Raw genomic sequence first — 15,641 nt, 5'->3', positions numbered from 1 at the left:
CAAATACAGCTCGTAGGAAAGTGCTAAGAAAAGATGAAACAAGCAAATTATGTGATTATCACACTTAATAATACCCGGGAGGCAATTGGGAGACCGAGAGTCTCATTCATTTCTATAATCCATTCAGAATAACATAACTACCTCTAATATAGAGGGAAGCTTCTTTCAGAAGAAACCTAATACTATTTATTCCAATACGTCTTGAGATTCATAGACACACAAAGCAATGGAGGAAGGGTGATGGTTGCCCAGTCTAGGTGTCTTTTTTTCAGCCTTTTAGATGGAGACACTAGCAGCGGACAGATGTGGGGGAACTAAGGATTGGACCAGGGGCATAACAATAGCCCCTGCGACCCCTGCAACTGCCGGGGGGGGGGGGGGGGGGTTCTGGGGCTGAGGGCCCCCTCCCCCTCCCTTACCTACATGCAGAGTAGCACAGGTACCGTATTTTTCGGACTAACGCTCCTGACCAATGACCATAAGACGCACCTAGGTTTAGAAAACAAAGCCAGGGGAACAAATACATACTAAACCTGGTGCATCCATGGTGAAGGGGCATCTTATGGGTTATGCCCCCTTTGTACCTCATGCCCCCTTGTACCGCTTGTGTCTCCCTGTGTCCTCCTCTGTCCCCCTTTGTGTCCTCCTGTGTCCCCAATTTGTTCGTCACTGTCCTCCTTCCTTCCTCCTCTATGCCACTTTGTATCCTCCTTCTGTCCTCCTCTATGCCACTTTGTGTCCCCCTTGTGTCCTCCTCTATGCCCCTTTGTGTCCCCTGTGTCCACAGTTTGTCCCCCTGTGTCCTCCTCTGCATGGGCACAGTACAGGGAGTCCCTGACACTGCCGCGGCTTGGAGGTTAATATTGGCAGGCGTTCACAAGTCAGGAACTCCCTGAATTTGGACGATAAGACACAGTGACTTTTTCCCACACATTTGGGGGACAAAAAGTGAGTCTTATAGTCCAAAAAATACAGTAATGAAGTAATGTTTACCTGCCCCAGTACTGTGGGTCTTCTCCATGCATCACAGCCACACACTTTCTACTGCCAATCTCTGGCTACCGATCACATGACCGATGTGAGTCACGTGATCGGGAACTGGAAAATGTGCGGCTATGTTGCATTAAAGAGACCAGCAGCGCTGCAGCACGATAATATTACTCTAGTCCTTGCACTATTCTGCATGTGCATCAGGGCAAGCTGTGTTGGGGGCGGGAGATTGGTTGCGGTAGGGAGAGGTTTGGATTCCAGGGGACCCTATGACAATTTTGCAGGGGTGCCTTTTGGGCTGTTGTTACGCCCATGGATTGGACATATTTGGTTTGACCATGTTGGACAGCCATATCTATCTTCTATCTTGGTACCTACACACAAGTGAAGTCAGAGGCAAACATTTGAACGTGTTCCTTAACATGTTAGGTTCATAGCTTCTTCTGTGGGGGATATTACTTGGCAAAGAACACACACATGGAGGGCATGGCCCAGATTTTCCAAAAGGCATTGTAGGCTCATGTCTACAGGCGCCTGATGATGGAGAGGCAGCTCAATCCCCTTCCACAGTGCTTCTCACCCTCTTTCCCTGTGCAGAGTCACAAACGGAGTGTAAATGAGAGGTTACTCACCCAACTCTCTGCATTCCACTTATAATGAGATCTCCTCCTAATACTAAGAGGCACATATAGTTACCTACGCTGGGTAGGGGTGGTTACAGCTTGGTTGGCCATCACACTTGTGGCACGGTTCGACAGGGATTTGTGGGTTTGTAGAGGGTGAAGTCTAGTGCTCCAGAACATCTGTGCCTATAGGCTCCTGTCACTGTGATGTAAATCCAGGCCTGGCCCTATTAGATTTGATCAACAGCCTTACTGGCACTCATATAGTGAAGTCAGTCCAGACATTTGTCCTCTGATGGTCAGGTGAGGATTTATAGGTCCCTCCTTCCATCATTGCTTTTGAAAAAACTCTTAGAACATCCACACCACTGCTTCATCTGCTTTACCTTTATTTCCCAGCTTATACTGCCCTAATCAGGCCCCACTCCTGGCCCCTGCAAGTTGCTGTATGGTTCCACACACTTATTTACATGTAATTCCATGGGCTTGGAGAGACAGGTTTGAAGACATGTTTGACCAACTTTTATGTGAGCTCAAAGCATTCAAGACCAACACAATCGTATGTAGGGATTAGGGCATAAATATTGCAATTCAAATAAGATATTTGTATCTGGAGTAGCACACCTTTAAATTATCTCGTTATGAAGACCACAGATGGCAATGTGTGAACAAGCCAATATGGACAATCTTCACACTAGAGTTTAGAACTAGCTTGCTGAGAGCACAGTGACTGACCGTATTCTCATGCAAGTTGTTGCAGTCTCTTCCTCCAGGAGACCACTTTGAACCTCAAGGTGCCAGTTTATGCAGAGTGCTGCCAAAGATACAAACGTGCTTAAAGCGGATCCGAGATGAAAAACTAACTATAACAAGTAACTTGTCTATATATCTTATTTATAGTTTAGATGGTTTACACAGCAAATCTAGCTGCAAACAGCTTTAATAGAATATGATTATGTCTTCCTGTGATACAATGACAGCAGCCATGTTGTTTGTAAACATTACACAGAGGCAGGCTTATCTGTATCTTGAGCCTATGAAAAAAACCTAATCCCCCTCCTCTTCCCTCCTCCCCTCTGCTTCTGCAATCAATGGCTAGTAACACCTCCCCCTGCTCCTGCCCAGACTGAGCTCCCATGAGCCCTTGCTACTGCCAAGGCTCTATGAAAACCCTTTGGACGTGGCTTATTTCATTTATAGGGAATCAGAGTATTAAAACAAAAACAAAAAAGTATTTGGCTTGAGGAATGCCCTAAAAACAATAGAAAAGGAACACAATTATGTAATGATTAAAATTTCACCTCGGATCCACTTTAAGCAGTGCACCAAAGGTGCCCATACGTCTCTCAACATTGCGGCCAATCGAAGTCGAACATCCAATTTGATAATTCAAAATCAAATTGGCTGAAAATTGGTGCAGACAAGAGCATGCCCGATTGATGATGCAACCAATTTCGGGCCGAAATTGGTCATATGTATCGATCAGATAAGGTGCAAGATGTCGGGCCATTGTGGTCGATCAGGTGTGTGGCAGTGATGGCGAGCAATATTTGGATGAGCCAGTGGCGAAACCCCCAGGTGCTGTTCACTCAAGTGTATAAATGTGCCCCCTGTGAGTGCATTTGTACATTACCTGTCCTACGTCGCCCACCGCCCGGTGTCCATCCATCTTCGAAATCCCGCTGCTCCATTAGCACTACACATGCTGCCGGCATATAGCATTTGACGCTTGTGTGATGTCACGTATGCGGCACACGTTAAATGCCAGCTGTGTTTATTGCGCTAATAGAGCAGCAGGATTCTGAAGAAAGATGGGCATTGTGTGGTGGGTGACATAAAACAAGTAATGTATAAATGCACACATGGGGGTCACATTTATAGACTGGGGGGCAGTGGCGGATGTGGTTGATTCGGCCAATTCACAAGAGATTTCATACTGAAATCGATTGGGAATTGGTCTGGGGCAGCCTTTCTCAACCTTTCTACCCTGAAGGAAACCTGCAAATAACTTTTGGATCTCGAGGAACCCTTGCAAACAATTTTTTGGTCTCGAGGAACCCCTGGATTTATTTTGCAGGAGGCATGGTCTTTAAAAGTATGTGTGGCTGTTTATTTCACTACCTCCTATTACACTGCCACTCATTATTCTGTCTCCTAAGCCCCCAATTTAGTGCTTCTTGTTGCAGTACCACCTATTATAGTGAGCTCTATTATACTTCCCCCACGATGGGGGAAAATGCCAAGGAACCCCTGCAGAGTCCTCAAGGAACCCTGGTTGAGAAAGCCTGGTCTGGGGTGTATGGGCAGCCAACAGATCTCTCTCTTATCACATTCCATCACAGAGAGATTTGTCTCTCGGTCGAAACTGTCCATCAGCGCTAGATGTATGGGCACCTTAAAGGGAACCATAGAGGAACGCTGGTTAAAAATAGAAAAAGGCTTTTATACATACCTGGGGCTTCTTCCAGCCCCATAAGCCTGGATCGCTCCCACGCTGCCATCTTCCGCTTCCTGGAACCGCCGGTACCGGGCCTGTCACTTCCGGCGGACGCGGCCAATTGTCCGCATCACAGGCGCTCCCTCCATACCCGTACGCATGCGGCTGCGCAGTAGGCAGCCTCATGCGTACTTGTATAGAGGGAGCGCCGCGTGATGCGGAGAATCGGCCGCGTCCGCCGCCGACTGGCCGACTCGCGGCAATGACGGGACCCGGTACCGGCGGATCCAGGCAGCAGAGGATGGCGGCGTGGGAACGATCCGTGCATATGGGGCTTGAGGAAGCCCCAGGTATGTATAAAAGCTTTTTTTAAATCATCTCTGGTTCTCTTTAAAGTGTAAGTGTCGGGCATAAAATCAATTCTTTCTTTATTTTTATCTGGTACACAAGTAAATAGGATGCTAACCAGGCAATCCAAAAGTTAAAATCACTATTACTTTTCTTGTTGATAAATGATCATTCCCCAGTTTACCTGACGCTTATTTGGTACACAAAATTTAGTACACAAAAAGGAAGTTGCAGGGCATGCTGGGTTGTCCTTTTTTTGGACTCTTTCCCTCCTGTTTTCCCCTCCCACACCTCTGTTCCTCTCTGATTGGCCACTGGCCAGTATTTTTCATGCTGAGACAATGCACTTTCTTTTTTCGTTTAACACAAAATTTTATTAAGTGAATTCACAAAGCATAAGCAGCTAGATCAAAAACATTGAATGATCATTATATATATGTAAATATATACACATATGCAGGATTCTGTAAGCAGGAGAGGTACATATATATCAGTGGTTATGACATTTTATCGTCCTTCTAACGGTATCGGTTTCTATTTGTACCTTGGTGCTATAAATAGCCTTAAAAAGTATTATTAACATTGTAAGGCAGAAGATAAGGAGGTATATATTGAGAGAAAAATAAAACTTAGAAAGAATAAGGAGAAAAATAGAGCTAGGAGGAGAAGGTCTATTTATGTGGGTCTGTCTTTCCGTATAGTAGTTGATGTTTAAGGTATAATTTCCTCAGGTCCCTGTTACCATTCAAACTTCCAATTCAATCATGGGGGCATATAGTTCAAGAAATATGTTTCCCATGGATCCCATATTTTATCATAGGTGGTTTCTGAATCTCGTAATAGAGCTGTTAAAAATTCCATTAGCTTAGTCCATCTGATTTTAGCCATAATCTCGGGTGTTGTGGGACTACAAAGACTGCGCCAGTTGGAGGCCAGAGAGAGTCTAGCGGCCGTGAGAATGTGAGTTATTAATCTCATGGTATACTTTTTGACTTTAGGGATAGGTTTGCCTAATAGCATATATATAGGATCCATGGGAATGTGTATACCTGTTACTTTTAAGATCAAAGTCTGGATATCTATCCATAGAGGTTGAATAGCTGGGCAAGACCAGAAGATATGCTCCAGGGAACCTATGTGGCCACATTCCCTCCAACAGGTGTTGGACACATCATGATAAATTTTAGCTAATACTTCAGGAGTTCTATACCATCTGAATAGTATTTTATAGATATTTTCTTTCACTTGTGTGCACATAGAAGTGTGTTTAGCGTTTTCCCAGATAGAGGACCAATCTTCTAGACTTATAGTTTGGTTCAGAGCTTGTTCCCATTTTGTCATATATGAGTGGTTAGGTTTTGCAGAACCGGATTTATCAAGAAGCAAGACATAAATTGCTGATATAAGGCCTTTTTGATGCCCTTTATAATCACATAGACGTTCAAATGGAGTGTAAGTAGGTATAGGGTTGTTGTCTTTGGAAAGGGATTTCAAAAAATGATAAATTTGATTGTATTCCATAGTGAGCTTAGCTGTGAATCGTACTTTCTCCTCTATTGTTTCTTTAGTTACAATTTTTCCTGTTCGTATGTCAGTCCAATTGCTAAATTTAGTATATTGAAGGGTGAACCATCTACCCATAAAATCCTCTGCCATACCTGGGATAAAAGCTGGGTTTCCTAGTATAGGGTAAAGTGGGGATAAGGGGGATCTAAGGTTGGCAGTTTTTGCGGTTGCCCGCCATATTTGCAGAGTGAATTTAATAGTAGGGAGTAATTGAGCAGTAGGGATCTTTGGCGGGGTCTGGGGCCAGATTAGAGCTGGTAATGATATTGGGAAAATACTCATTGCTTCAATAAAGCCCCATTTAGTGAATGTTTTGAGATCAGACCATTCAGAAAGTTGCCTTAAATGTGCCGCTTGGTAGTATAATTTTAAGTTGGGTAATCCCAGACCTCCTTGTTCCCTGGGTGCCATTAAAATAGTGGATTTAATTCTGGGTTTGGAGTTATTCCAAACAAATTTTAAGAAAGCACGTTGTAATATTTTAAACTGTAAGGGTGGTACTTGGATGGGGAGGGTCTCAAATAAATACAGTAATCGTGGCAGGACATTCATTTTGAGGGAGTATATTCTGCCAATCCATGATATTTTATATGCCGTCCATTTGTGTAGGTCTGAGAGTATAGATTGGATCAGAGATGGATAGTTTGCTTTATATAATGTAGAATAAGTTTGAGTCAGGTAAATACCCAGGTATTTGATAGCATGTGTCTTCCAGTTATAATGAAAAGTGTTTTGTAGGGTGTCAAGTAAGTTTTGTGGGATCTTGATAGGTAGTGCCTCAGTTTTGTCCTGGTTGAGTTTAAAGCCTGAGATGGACTCAAAGTTCCGTAGTATAGTATGTAGGACAGGGAGTGTAATGAGCGGCTGAGTCAGGGTTAGGAGGATGTCATCCGCGAAAAGCGAAATTTTATAATCTCGAGTTCCTTGCCTAACGCCCACAATATCCGGGTTCTGTCGTATTGCACAAGCGAGTGGCTCTATACTGAGGGCGAATAATAGAGGGGAGAGGGGACATCCTTGCCGTGTACCATTAAGGATAGGGAAGGGTGTTGGGGACGCAAAGGGTAATTTTACTGAGGTGGATGGAGAGGAATAGAGGAATCGTATTAGAGTTAGAAAGGGTCCATCGAACCCCTGATGTTCCATAACTCTGAAGAGGAATGGCCAAGATAGTCTGTCAAAAGCCTTCTCTGCATCTAAACTCAGAAGCAGAGAAGGCTCTTTAGATCTATTCATTAGTTCTATCAAATTAATTGCCTTCCTTGTATTATCTCCTGCTTGGCGGCCCATTATAAAACCAACCTGATCATTATTGATTAGGGATGTGAGGATTGGATTTAAGCGATTAGCTAGAACTTTAGTGATTATTTTAAGATCCGCATTAAGAAGTGATATTGGGCGGTAGCTTTGTGGGAGTTGTGGGTCCTTCCCTTCCTTAGGGATCATGGTGATTAGGGAGCTTAAAAATGAGTTGGGGGCAATTTTCCCTTCCATAAGTGTGTTAGCTAAGAGGGTCAGATAGGGAGCTAAGATGAATTTAAACTTTTTGTAGTAGGAGTATGGTAGGCCATCAGGGCCAGGGGCCTTAGAAGAAGGTAAGAATTTGATTACATCTAGGACTTCTTTAGTTGTTATAGGGGAGTTTAGAAGCTGGACGTTATCTTCCGTTAGTTTTGGTAAAGGTAGTTGATTTAGGAACTCGTCTATTTTAAGCATATGTGTGGGGTGGTGGAGTGGTTGGGGGAGGTTATAGAGTTGCTGATAGTATTCTGTGAAGATTTGGGCAACTTTTTGAGGATGGAAGTGTGTGGTTCCTTGAGGGTCTTTAATGGAGTAAATGAGTTGTTGGGATGATTTTGGATTTAATTTTCTAGCGAGAATGGTGTGGGGTTTATTGCCTCTTTCAAAAAAGAGTTGTCTGGTCCATCTCAGGCTTTTTTCTAACTGTGTGGATTGGAGGGCTTGAATGTCTTGTTTTATAGTGTGTAAATTGGTGTAGTGCGTCTGGGAGGGATCATCTTTATAGAGGTTTTGTGCTTGTTTAAGTTTTGAGTGAAGGGTTAAGAGTTTGAATGATGCTGCTTTTTTACGTTTAGTAGCTTCCGAGATGAATAGTCCCCTGATAAAAGCTTTATGAGCTTCCCAGAGAGTCCCTACCGAGGAAACAGAGCCCTTATTTATGTCAAAGTAGGATTGCAGATCATTTGTTAGTCTTGAAAAAAGTTCCTTATCTTGTAGTAGAGTTTCATTTAACCGCCAAAAATTCGGTTTATGACTATGGGAGAATAGGTCAATCTCTACAGTAACAGCTTGGTGGTCCGACCATGCGATTGGTTGTATTTCAGCTTCCTTCAATAAAGGTAATATAGAGGCTGTTGAGAACAGGTAGTCTAGTCTGGAGTGGGATGCATGTGGTGGAGAGAAGAAGGTATATTCTATAGAGGTGGGATTGGATATCCGCCATAGGTCTAATAGTCTATATTGTCTCAGTAGTGTTCTGAATTTACGAGAATTACGATTGTGGGAGGATGTAGTGGTCTTGTTAGGAGGGATATATCGGTCTTTTATGTCAGAGAAGGCTAGGTTAAAATCTCCCCCTATCAGTAGAGTGCCCTTAGTGATTTTAAATAGTTTCCTAAGAAAGGTTGTTAGAAACGGTATTTGGTCCTGATTGGGGACGTATACGTTAGCCAAAGTGATAGGTTTACCTAATAAGGAACCAATTAGGATTAGATAACGCCCTTTGGGGTCTGCGACAGTCGTAGAGATCTGTAGAGGGAGTGTTTTTTTATAGAGTATGGCTACCCCTGCTTTTTTTTTGGGACCTGAGGCTAAACACACCTCAGAATATAGCTTGTTATAGAGACGAGGCGGATCTTTTTTGCATATATGAGTCTCTTGTATGAATGCTAAATCGATATTTAGTCTTCGTAAATCTTTAAACAGAGAGAACCTCTTCTGAGGTGTGTTTAGTCCCTTGGTGTTTAAGGTCAGAAAGTTAACCATTATCAAAGATGATGTGAGCGTTTGCATATATTCCTAAGACAGACCCAATAGACCTAAAAACGATACCTAATATAGATGGAGAAGTAACAGTAATAAGAAAAGCAAAACTAAAAACATTTATAATAATCTGAACATTAATCTGGTGGAACATGCCACTGTTATTACAGTGGTCTGTTGTAGGGGCAACATAAAACTGTTGCCTATATGGAGACCTCCCCAAGTTGGTCACCCGTAGGAACGATTGATCAAATTGAGGAAAGGTCCCCCGGAGGTACATGAGGAGTCTCAGGAGAAGGCAAATAACAATCAACATAGTAAACAGAATGTGGTATAGTAGTGAGAGAAACCGGTCTCCACCGCCAGCTTTGGGAGTGTATTCAGTTCGCTTCTATGGTTAAGAGGCAGTTAATCGAATAAAGCTTAACGGTTATAGAGGGGGAGAACAGATAAGCTGGATATGTGAAGTGGGCGTGCAGTTTGAGGGCAATATCCTGTCTCCGTAGGAGACGCAGAAAGTTATGTTGAGGCCCATGCTCAGGTTCCAGATGGTTGGTCTTCCATATTGTCAGCTCTGTCAGGATAGGTAATACTGCGGATCGGACCTTTCGACCATTCTGAGACATGTCGCATCTTCCGTGGGGGTGATGACATAGGTGACGAGCGGGACGCAGATGTAGAAGTGTTAGGAAGTTTAAGTCCCATTTGTTTAAGAAATAAAGGTGCATCGTCAAAATCAGATAAAGTGAGGGTCAGGCCCTGTTTGTTTACAATCAGTCGGAAAGGAAAACCCCATTTGTATGGGATATTGGCATCCCTGAGTAGCTGCGTAACTGGCCTAAGAGCTCTGCGTTTAGCCAGTGTTATTAATGATAGATCGTTGTATATAGCAATATCGTCTCCTTTAAATGAGATGGTGGTTGTATTTCTAAGAGCTCTAAACAGGGCGTCTTTGGCCTCATAGTAGTGCAGTTTCGCGATAATGTCTTTGGGTCTTGAAGTACCAGGGCGCCGTTCACCTAGAGATCTGTGGGCTCTATCAATCCTCCACATTTCTTCTGGCATATCAGGCAGAATAGTATGGAACAGTTCTTTCAAGTGGGTCACAATGTGTTCACTTTTTAAGGACATGGATACCCCTTTAATGCGTACATTTTGTCTCCGCTCTCTGTTTTCCATGTCTTCCTGTGCTGTGCGTATTGATTTTATGTCAGACTGCATGAGTTGCTGCTCCTCAGCTAGGTCAGCTTGTTTAACAGTTAGAGCATCCATCTTGTCTTCTAATGCCTGAGTGCGTTCCCCCAGCCCTGATATGTCTGCCCGGAGCTCCTGTACAGCAGATAGTATAACATTTTGTAGGGAGTCATGGAGGCTGTGGTAGTGTCTGTTTAGTGTTTGCTCCAGCAGGTCTGCTGTGAGAAGCTGCGTGTTCCCCCCTGCACTTGCCTGGTCAGAGAGCTGAGAGTCCTGTAGAGCTGCGTGGCCGGCGCCATCTTGGCTGGGAGGGGGGCGCAGGAACTTTTCCATGGTGCCCGCTGTAGAGGTGTTTTTCTGGGCCCCTTTGCCTGTCATAGGCTGCGGAGAAGGATGCGGAGGTCGTCCCGTGCCAAGCCGCCCGTTTATGAGGCTGGGTAAGCGGAGGGAATCGCTGCTGGCGGCGGTGGAATACGGAGCTCCTCTCCTATGCGGCCATCTCCCGCGGCTCGCGCATGCGCCTCGAGACAATGCACTTTCTATAGTGGAGGGTGGGCAATACATACACAATCAGGCAGAGGAGAGTAAGGGTTAGCCACAATTAAAATGGCTTTTCTCTTTTTTTACTGTAGAAAATCACTAAAATCAAAACGTGGACAGTGCAATACATGTGTTATGTAAGTAGAGCAAGTATTTATCTACTTATATGTGTGTGTTTTTTCTGAGATAGTATGGCTGACAGCTCCTTTTTAAGGCTTTCTATTGGTGGAGCTCTGGTCCAAGGTTTCCACCATTATATTCTTGCTGTGGCTCAGTCTCTGGATCTTTTGCATGCTACTCCTGTTTGGCAGATACCTGCCACAGCAAATATTCAAGGTAAAAGGAGGATTTCATGATTTAGCATTGAATAGGAATAACATTTATAATTTATAATCATTTTTGCAGTTCAAGAATTAGTAACTGCAAAAGACTGAGATCCCTCAAGCCAGAGCCGGATTAAGGCTAAATGGGGCCCTAAGCAAAGTAACTGATTTGGGCCCCCCCATCATGTCGTAATAGAATCAGAAGATGCAGCTGCACAGCAACATGCCGCACGCACCTGGGGCAGCTGAGCTACTGGTTGCTATGGGCAACAGCCCACTTTTCTCTGTGGGTGCACAATGCAGGGAATAGCAGTGGCAAAATGCAGAGTGGGAGATAAATGGCTGGGACATTTGCACTCAGGGGCTGGGGCACCCCTGAGAAGAGGGCGCGAGATATCACAGCAGCAGCACTTTCCCCCGTATCTCCAGCCTGGCAATAGCAGAAAGTTCTGGACACCGCCAAACCGGAAGCCGTTCCCCAGACAGAATTACATAACCACCCCCACCACCGAACAACCGATTTCCTCTCAAACTAGACAGCCACCATGCAGCCTCCATCCCAGTAAATACGATAGTCCAGCAGAGAAGGCAGCCGCAGCGGGGGAGAATGACAGCACCAGATGACTCACATTTATGTATTTATTTATTGTATTTATAAAGCGCCAACATATTACGCAGCGCTGAACCTTAATTTAGGTCTCACATTCACCTATTGTGATCCAAGCAATAGAGGCCCCGTCATCCGGAGCCCATCTGTCTCCTCTAGAGTGCTGCCGCTCTGTTACTACTACTATAACTACTTCCTACTTCCTGTCTGATCTGAGAATCAGGAAGTTCAGAGCGAGTGGCTGCACTGTAGAATAGACAGATGGGTTTCAGATGATGGGATCTCTATCACTTGGATCATGGATAGGTGAGTGAGTATTTGCCACCTGCTGCTATCATTCTTGCTGCAGCTGTGGTTCTCTGTGGGAAGGGAGGGAGGAGTGGGCAGTGGCAGAGCGCACAGTAGCAGGAGGGGGACCTAGGAGGAGAGCCTGGCTCTGAAGACAATCAGCAGCGCACGGCATCATTTGACAAGACAAATAACATTTATATCGCGCTTTTCTCCTGGCAGACTCAAAGCACCAGAGCTGCAGCCACTATAGGCAGTAGCAGTGTTAGAGAGACTTGCCTAAAGTCTCCTACTGAATAGGTTCTGGCTTACTGAACAGGCAGAGCCGAGATTCGAACCCTGGTCTCCTGTGTCAGAGGCAGAGCCCTTAAAGGGACTCCGAGCAGTGCCTGTGGGTATGCCTTTAAGCATACCCACAACTAATTAATTACATCCTCACACCTACCAGCATGATGTTTGCAATTATATCCCCCTTATATTTCATTGCATTGTGCTGAATCGAGCTGCTAATCATCCTGTGTAATACAATGTAACTATGGAAAGATGCATATCATTTTGAAGCTCTCTTTCTCCTCTTTCCAATGATAGATAAACTGCCACCCTACGCCTTTTTTCACTATTTTCATGATCGAAATTGCCGCGGCCGCGATTTCAATCGTGAAAATAGCGAAAACTAAAAGGCATAGGGCGGCGGTTTATATATCATTGGGAAGAGTAGAAAGAGAGCTTTAAAATGATGTGCATCTTTCCATAGTTACTGCACTGCACTGCTGACAGGATGGTGAGGGCTGGTTTATTTGCTGATGGGGCCCTTTGACTCTGAATGGGGCCCCAAGCGACTGCTTTTGTTGCCTGGTCGGTAATCCGGCCCTGCCTCAAGCACTCACCTCTTCCAGCTTTCTTGACCCAGTTTTTCCCAGCAGTATTAACTTTCGCTACACTTATACAATTCACTGTGACATCTCAGCTTTCCATCTTTCATAAAATGCAAGAAAATTAGGCGAAATTGGACAAAGAGAAAGATCCAGTAGCGCATTCTTGAAACATTTGTAGTAGCTGCTCCCTTATCAATCGTGCCTACCAGCTTTTGGATTGGCATCATTTGCACTAACAGCCCCCCTTACATATCTTTAAACATTGTTTTAGAGGTGCCCATACTCTATGTACACTGTTACAAGGCACTGTGTATTGACCCGAGGAAGCGGGCTAGTACCCATGAAACGCGTTGTCTGTGTTTTGCATAAACAGTTTTCCAATTGATCTGGTGTCCTATCTTCCGGAGAGGTAAGAGATTAACTACCATGCTAGATGAGAAAATGGGAAACTCAGGGAAAATACAAAAATGGGAGTTCAATGGTTGTGTTCACCCTGATCACTCGGTATCGTGTTTGGTGAATGCTGCATACAGCATACTTGGACCATCTCATGGACAACCCATGTTACTATGGAAAATGGATGGGTCACTACCACTTACTAGCATGACAATGTTGATATAACCCCCTTTCCTAATACCGTTCAATGCTGGTATGAATCTAGCCTAAATAGGATGCATAGGGTTGTTGGTTGGTCAAAGCATAAACAAAATCTCTGTCTGGCCAGAGCTACTGGCCTACAGGATGAGTAGAGAATTTAGATGCAATTCTCTGTGTCATTTAGGATGTGAAAGCAGGACCTAGCTAATCAAATCAGCTAATAGGTCAGTGGCTAAAAGCTTTGATTTGCTATCTGCAGCTCCTACATCCTGGGCGTCAAAAATTTGCTTTGAACAGGGCTGTGGAGTGGGTACAAAAATCATCCGAATCCAACTCCGACTCCTCAGTTTATGAAACCACCGACTCCAACTCCGGCTCTGGGTACCAAAACTTGCTCTGCCTCTGACTCCTCAACCCAGAGTCCTCCAGCTCCAGGGCTGTGGAGCTGGTACAAAAATAATCCGACTCCAACTCCTCAGATTATGAAACCACCAGCTCCAACACTGACTCCGACTCCAGGTACCCAAAATTGCTCCGACTCTTTGACTCCAACTCCACAGCCCTGGCTTTGAAGGCTAATTTTCTGCACAACTCTGCTAGCCAATCAGATTGTGGTCCAGAATATAGACAATTTAGTTAAATTAAATCCCCTCACAGGGATTAATAAATGTGCATAGTTGCCTTTAACATTTCACCTGGTTGCCTTCTATTCAAGAGTTCTTTTAGTACAATGAAGAAAAGCTAAAAATTTGGTACCCATAGCCAACAATCTTATCTGTGTCCACTGCGCCAGCTTCTTAAAGTTAAGCTGTAAGAAAAAAAGCCCCTCTGGGGGATACTTACCTTGGGAGGGGGAAGTGTCTGGATCCTAATGAGGCTATCCAGTGTGGCAAGCCCCCAAAACCACAGCCGAGAAGGATGTCGGCTGTTGCGCCTGCAATACTTACCTTTCTCAGCTCCAGCACAGGTGCAGTAGCGGGTTTCCGATAGGTCTCAGCCTGCGCTGGATGTTGGTAGGTAAATATTTACCTCATCAGTGTTCGGGGCCTTCCAGCGTTCGATTGTCGGGTCAGAAAAGAATGGGGAAGCCTCATTAGGATGTAGAGCAGGGGTAGGGAGCCTATGGCTCGGGAGCCAGATGTGGTTCTTTTGATGGCTACATCTGGCTCACAGACAAATCAGTAGGGGTTGATTCACTAAGCTACACTGCTCAAGCAGCACATCTCAGTGTGGCAGCGCAAGTAACATTGTCAAAGTAGGCACACTACTGCTGTAGAATGCACTACTAACTTACTTGCGCTACCCCCAAAATGCAACTGCTTCAATTGTCCCACTCTGGCCCTTGTCAGGTCCAGTGACTTTGTAGGACAAGATCCCCTATTGGGTCAAAGTTCAGGGATCTCATCTTACAAAGTGAATCAATCCCCAAGTCAGGTAGCTAATTGTACAAGCTGTTAGTCGGTATTCCTCCTGTCTGGCTCACGGGGAAATTGCTGATGTTGCTGAAACCCAAGAGGAGCTAAAGACGTGTCTGACACTTCCACTGTCTGTGGATCAACTGTATACACATCACCATGGCAACAGGGACAGCCCTCTGCTGCGCATGCTCACTGTCGCAGTTTGAAACATATTGTATGGCTCTCACGGAAATACATTTTAAAATATGTGGCGTTTATGGCTCTCTCAGCCAAAAAGGTTCCTGACCCCTGATCTAGAGGCTTCCCCCTCCTGTGGTAAGTATCCCCCAAAGGTTTTTTTTTTTACTTACAGATTTACTTTAAAACTGAAGCCTGATTGATGACTGTGGGCTGCTACACTTTAAAACTACCATCATGCAGCTTAGGCTGTTCTCTGCTGTCTGAACAAGCCCCCTGGTGTTAACATCTTAGTGCTCATGTTCCTCGCCTGAATTAGGGATGTGGGTGGATTTTGATCTCTGTGAAGAGTTCATTGAAATGTCATTATGTGATACACCACAGCCAGTACACGCAGGCATCCTCCCAGAATAAATTATAGGTTTGTAAAGATAAACAAAAGAAAAAAAAAACCTCACCTGCGAAAGTTGTGTGTCAACAGTATCCAAGAAAGAAAATAATGAAAAAAAAAAGATGAGCATATGTCTAATCAATTCATTATTGGCATGTACATCACTCCTGGCAGTCACACGTAGTGCATATTAATTAGGTTTTGAAAGGTGACACCCATCGAAAAGGATTTATAAGGAGACTTGTGGGGTGCAAGACAAGCCAC

General features: G+C 44.5%; 1 protein-coding gene across 1 annotated transcript in view; it reads left to right on the top strand.

The window, feature by feature from the left end:
• The first annotated feature begins 15,626 nt into the window (after positions 1 to 15,626).
• LOC137541490 (keratin, type I cytoskeletal 13-like) overlaps positions 15,627 to 15,641 on the top strand; it is an 18,478-nt gene continuing 18,463 nt past the window's right edge. Inside the window, exon 1 of the mRNA XM_068262802.1 lies at positions 15,627 to 15,641. This exon is cut by the window's right edge and continues 708 nt beyond it. The gene's annotated coding sequence lies outside the window, so the exon portion shown is untranslated.

The sequence above is a fragment of the Hyperolius riggenbachi genome, chromosome 12 (assembly GCF_040937935.1).
Source record: "Hyperolius riggenbachi isolate aHypRig1 chromosome 12, aHypRig1.pri, whole genome shotgun sequence".
NCBI classification, from domain to species: domain Eukaryota; kingdom Metazoa; phylum Chordata; class Amphibia; order Anura; family Hyperoliidae; genus Hyperolius; species Hyperolius riggenbachi.
Note: the sequence above shows the minus strand (reverse complement) of the source record. Positions and strands in the feature narration are given on the sequence as shown.